Consider the following 6,000-nt stretch of genomic DNA (forward strand, 5'->3'; position numbering starts at 1 on the left):
AGATTCACAGGATCTTAGGTTCACAGGAGCTGCCTTGTACCGGCCTACCGGCCTCTTGCAGACTCCTACGTTTTTATGTTCTTATGTACTCGGACTTACTACTTCTGAAGAAACATTGTTCCAGTGGCAGATGACTCGGCTTGAGAAAGAACACCTGCCAATGTCTGCACTACATCACCTCGCTTGAATAGGTAAACCGTTATTTCTATTTTTTTAAATTCATATTCAGCTCAAAGACTCTGGAGTTATCGAAGTTTCTGAACTTTTTCAGGTACTTGAAAGTCAGAGTTATATCTCCTCGTAAGCGTCTCTTTTCCCAATGTAAAGAAATTGAGTCGCTTGAGTCGTTTTTTATACAGTTGAGCTTATTGGGAGTGGGAGAATTTTCGTAGCGCGTCCCTAAACCTTTTTCAGTAATTCAACGTCTTTCACGTAATTAGGGGACCGAAACTGTACTGCATATTCCAGATGCTGCCTTATCATTAAATCATTAAATCACACATGGATAACATTACTTCTGACGATCAACACGTGGTTATAGTAGTAGTGACAATCGGTGTAATAGCAAATCACCATACTAGAAGGAAAAGGAAATTTTGGTGCCAACAGTTGCTCATTGTTACAAGGAGAGAGAATATGGACTAAACGTGCCCCTCTCTCCCTTTATGGGGAGCATTCTATAAACAAAGAATACGGAAAATGAGGGAACAACTACAAAAATTCGATTTGCCAGCGGAAGAGCTTTCAAATCCAAGGTTGGACTCATTATGAATGAGAGAGAGAGAGAGAGAGAGAGAGAGAGAATAGCTGAACGTAGACCATCAATTTTTGACCTTGAGGATGAGCATCGACGTCGACTTCATAATAATCAATATTTATGATAAGCTACCAAAGCCTCCCTTCAGGGTGCAGATACAACAAGTTGAACCACACAAAATACCAAAAGGTACTGGAGAGAAGCAAAGGCAACGAATAGTTAAGAAACTGGCCACTCAAAGAGAAAAATAAAATTACTGTTTCAAAAAGACATTCACACGAGACTTAAACGTAGAAATGTCTGCACAAAGGACAGTCTCATTGGGTAACTGATTTGTTAACGACGGAATAAAACATCGTGAGAATTGTGTCGTACAAAAATTCATAGGATTAAAAGCGAGATCGTTTTGACTAAGAGCAAACCTCGTGACCCGGGCAAGAGTAAAAGGATCAAGCAAAGCATTGTGTAAGGGATGCCGCTTATTCTTAAAAACTTTAAATAAAATGCTAAGGGCACCAACTTGACGCCGATGATCAAGATCAAGAACAAGTGCCGGAGAATTAAATTTAATTGAATTGATAGCTCTGTCAAGTAACTTTAAATGGCAATTGGCATGCAGATATCCAAACAGGAGCACAATACTCAAAGTGGGGCAAAATGAATGCATAAAAAGATTTGATTACAGTTGAGTCACAAGCAAATTCATCTTCACCTGAGACTTGAGATGGTAATGGTAGTGGGGGTTCGATTAGATCAGTTTAGGTAATAGGAGCAGGCATCGGAAGTGTTTATAGTTGAAGCTGCAGTGTTCGTGATAGTGAGTGTCGTGTAGATGGTAGAGGACACAAGGAATGACGAGATCGGGACGATGGTCTAGAACTCTAGATACTCTAGAATCTAGATGGGCGGGGTGTGGGCCTCGAATGATGACTGACTGGCCGACTGACTGGCTAGCTGAAGGGCTAGCTGGTTGAAGGTATTGTTTGAATAGCTGACTATGAAAATCCCTGGTTGGCTGGTTAACGGGTTGAATGGCTAGTCGAGTGGCTGAGTGGCTGACTGACTGGATGGACGGCTAACACACAGGCTTGCTGAGTGGCTGAGGAACTGACTGGTTGACTGACTGGTCAACAGGCTCGCTAACGGACTGGCTACCTGAGTGGCAGACTGCCTGGCTAACTGGCAGAAACGAGGCGCCTCTGGTCAGACTGGCATATGACCCGGCAACAGCTGTATCGATCCCGGCCACACCACGCACTCTCGAATTATGCCCTGACACGGCACCCGCCTAACTGCATTCTTAAAGCTGTGTTAAGGTATATGTGGAACTGTGGCGGCGTCCGTGACGGTGGCAAATAGTGGGAGCATCAGTGGTGGTGGTTGTGAGTGGTGGTGGTGGTGAAGGAGGTGGCGGAAGAGATTGTGGTCGTGACAGTGATAATGTTGGAGATGAAGGAATCGTGGGTAAAACATGTATGAAAATCGTGATAGTGTGTGTGTGTGTGTGTGTGTGTGTGTGTGTGTGTGTGTGTGTGTGTGTGTGAAAGGCATAGTTTAATAGCTCTCATCTCCAGTAATTGGTAGGTTTATGGATAACTGAAATTTTGGCATTGATTTTTGTATGATAGAAATGACTTACTGTATTTACCTATTAAATAACTGAAAAGGGTAAAGAGAAAGAGGAAGAGGGTGAGAAAAACTATAAGGAAACAAAGAAATGAATGAATTAATAAGCTATGACATAATGACTTTTGATGAGGCTGCCTGTTTGAGTGATATAATCTATCAGCATCGCGTTTGTAGTTCATAGAATAAAATGGGAACGCTGGTGATGTAGCATTGCCTCTTATCAGCGAGATGTGTGTCAGGATTGAAGGGAATGTAAGCCAGGAAGAGGAAATGGAACAAAGGGAAAGACGTGATGGGAGTGTGATTAACATGGACAGGCGGATGCCTTGTCATACAGAGAGACGTGAGGCTGAATGTGGGAAAGGAGGGCAAGAAACACATAAATTGGACGGCATCTATCTCTGATGGTGAGGTGAGATTAGCGATGAGTTCTCATCGCAAAAGGGTCTTGAACAGGTGATTTATTCAGAAATTAAAGAAGACTAAGTTTTCAGTCTGCCCGTGTTTTGCAGATGCGAGTCCCTTAACAGCATAATGAAGCATCACGTATGAGCGAACTTATGTGAGTTTCACTAATACGGCTGTGCTAATTGATATGATGCAACATGTGCCTAGATCCTGCAATCCGTTCTCACTGCCTGTCCTTGCCTGTCACATGAGGCAACGCACTATTCGTTCACTGACACCAGCACCTGCACAGCTTGGATGGTCCTGACGCACCCTTTGCCCTGCTACCTCAGGCTGCTGCTGGACTTCAGGGGACACGTGTGACTACTTTTCTTTTCAACAAAGAATAAGCGTGCTGTTTGACTTTAATCATTGCTGGGTTTCCTCTCCATAGAGCCAACCCTCCCCACGCTATGGCGTTAAATGCGAGTGCTGTGGCGAGAGCTGAACAGAGAAAAAAGCCGTCACCTTCCTGGAATGGAGGCCACATCATGAAGAGAAAAATACTTTTACCTTGACACCCGGATGAAGAACAACGTTAATGGTTCAAAGAGAAGAAACATCACGCAATTTACAGCTTTCTAACGTGAATATAATGTAGAGATTTGCTCCATTTATAACTCACAGTAAATCTCGGCGTCCCAGCCCTTCATTGCATTGGTGCCCGAGCTCGGTGGGGAGGAGCCGGCGTTCTGAGAGAGTCAGCGCCGTCTCCTTGCCGTGACCTAAATTATTAAATGTCAAATGTGCAGGGGAGCAGAGAGGCGGCGCTCCTCCACCCACCCTGCCGTAGGAAGGGGTTAAGTGGCGCCCTGTTGCCCATGTTGTTTCGTAATTTTCACAATCTCTCTCTCTCTCTCTCTCTCTCTCTCTCTCTCTCTCTCTCTCTCTCTCTCTCTCTCTCTCTCTCTGTGTCTATATATATATATATATATATATATATATATATATATATATATATATATATATCTATATATCACTGCCCCACCCTGTGACCAGACCCCAACACACACACACACACACACACACACACACACTGCTCCTTTGAAGAGTGGGTAATATATCCCCTCTCTCCCCGCTGGCACGAAGAATACAAGGAGTGGCCCTCCGCGGGCGCAGCTCTTCACTGTGAAGTGAAGCATGGGGGATAGGGGGGGCGGAGCTTAGCCGGTGGCCTTGAGCCAGCAAGTCAACTCGAAAACATTGGCTTTTTCGCTCCCAGATCGTCGGAGTAAATGAGCTTGTCTGCCTTATTTCTTCCACATATAGTTTTACTTACTCAACTGCTGCAGTATATGCACTAATTATGTATGTACAGGTTTTCATAGAAAAAACACCAGCATTTCCTTGTCTATATTCCGTAAAAGCTGAGATGAAATGTTCCACACCCGCCGTGATCCCTCACACTTCCTGTATAGTATTCATTATATATTGACCATGGCCTCACTTTTAATGTAGAAGGATGTACAGTCTCAGATGTGCTCAAAACTCACTACGAGAAAACAGAAGGAAGTATTGGGGCAGGAAGGAGAAAAATTGGTGCTGTTTTGGTATGTTATCTACCATGTGTTTTCTGTTTCGGTATGTTATCTACCTTCAAGTAGAGTAGTTTAAAATGAATTTATTATATTCGTCAAATTAAAAAGTGTTTGAAGTAAAAACACCCGAATAGTTCGAGTAGTTTAAAACGAATTTATTCAAGTTAAAAAGTAAAAATGGTGAATGAAGTAAAAACAGCCGAATAGTACAACATGAGGATATTCACAGCCACTCATCGAAAGACAGTCCGGAGAAATGGAGAAACGGAGAAATGCCACAAAAAGGTCAACAGCATCATGACGGAGTATTCGCCAGGACGGACGGAGAGAAACACAGAGCAGTGACATAATCTTGACGTCGTCACCTTCGCGAGTGTGAAACGTGAGTTGGAGAACTGAGCTGTGTGTGAAACGTGTGAAACGAATTATGATTCGTGTGAAACGTGAGTTGGGGCTGAGCTGTGTGTGAAACGAGTGAAACGAATCATGATTCGTTGCTGATTTAGCAAGGTAGATAACACTCCAAAACAGACGCGTACCAGGTAGGCAAAAATAACGAGGTAGATAACATACCAAAACAGCACCGAAAAATTTACCCATGCGCAAATAATAGTCTATATTTGACTTGACGTCAACCAACAGTGTTACACAATCATGCTTGTCATTGTTAGAGGTATATTAACCAGTAAATGGAGAAAATGCAACATGCAGGTCAGGCACCAATTACTGAGAGGGGTTGGTTACATGTTTTTACGGAGAGAAATGGCTGTGAAGTGGTGATCTGATCACCAGAGATGAAAAAAAGACTTACAAGAGTGGAATAAATAATACAAGATAACTCCTGTAAGAGAGAGAGAGAGAGAAAATGAGGGGGAATGAGAATGAGAGGTAATGAGAATGATAATGAGAGAGAGAGAGAGAATGAGAATGCGAGAGAATGAGAATGAGCAAGAGAGAGATAATGAAAATTAGATAATAAGAATGAGAGATAATGAGAATGAGAGAATAAGAATGAGAGAATGAGAATTAACGTTGTCAGGCAAATGAGTGCCCGTGGGTTGAATCGACTCGGTAGCCTGCTCAGGTTTACACTCTTATTTTACACGTTTTGAAAAATAAACGGTGTTCATTGTACTTTTGATAGTACCCAAAGACCTCTACATTCCAGTAATGTGACCTGTTTGTGTGTAAAAGCCATGGGAGGTGAATTACAGATGATTTCCTTGAAATTTCCACCAAGGAATCATTCGCATTCTTTTGTGTAATTCTTTTTCAAGCTCAGTTTCGCCTCCTATATAATGTTTCACTACAAATATAATTTTGTCTTACCGATGAAACGTTATGCTGCCATCCCCGCCTTTGTGGGGGGAACCAAAGGCAGAGCAAGCCGGCATGAAGGCAAAATGTTGAGGTGTGTGGGTGTCGCGCGTCCGGCCAGCCGGGCAATGTTATAGGTGGACTTGTATATGAGGGAGGGGGCGGAGCCAAGCCAAGGCCAAGACTGCTTCACTTCTGTGGCGCCATGCCCTCCCCTTCCATTCTTCCTCCAAGGGTACAACAAATTTTAGAGCAGACTGTGTTGTTCCCTGCTCTAGCAGTACGAGCAAGAAGATGACTCACTTTATTCTC

Source organism: Eriocheir sinensis, unplaced genomic scaffold, assembly GCF_024679095.1.
Source record: "Eriocheir sinensis breed Jianghai 21 unplaced genomic scaffold, ASM2467909v1 Scaffold457, whole genome shotgun sequence".
Taxonomy (NCBI): Eukaryota; Metazoa; Arthropoda; class Malacostraca; order Decapoda; family Varunidae; genus Eriocheir; species Eriocheir sinensis.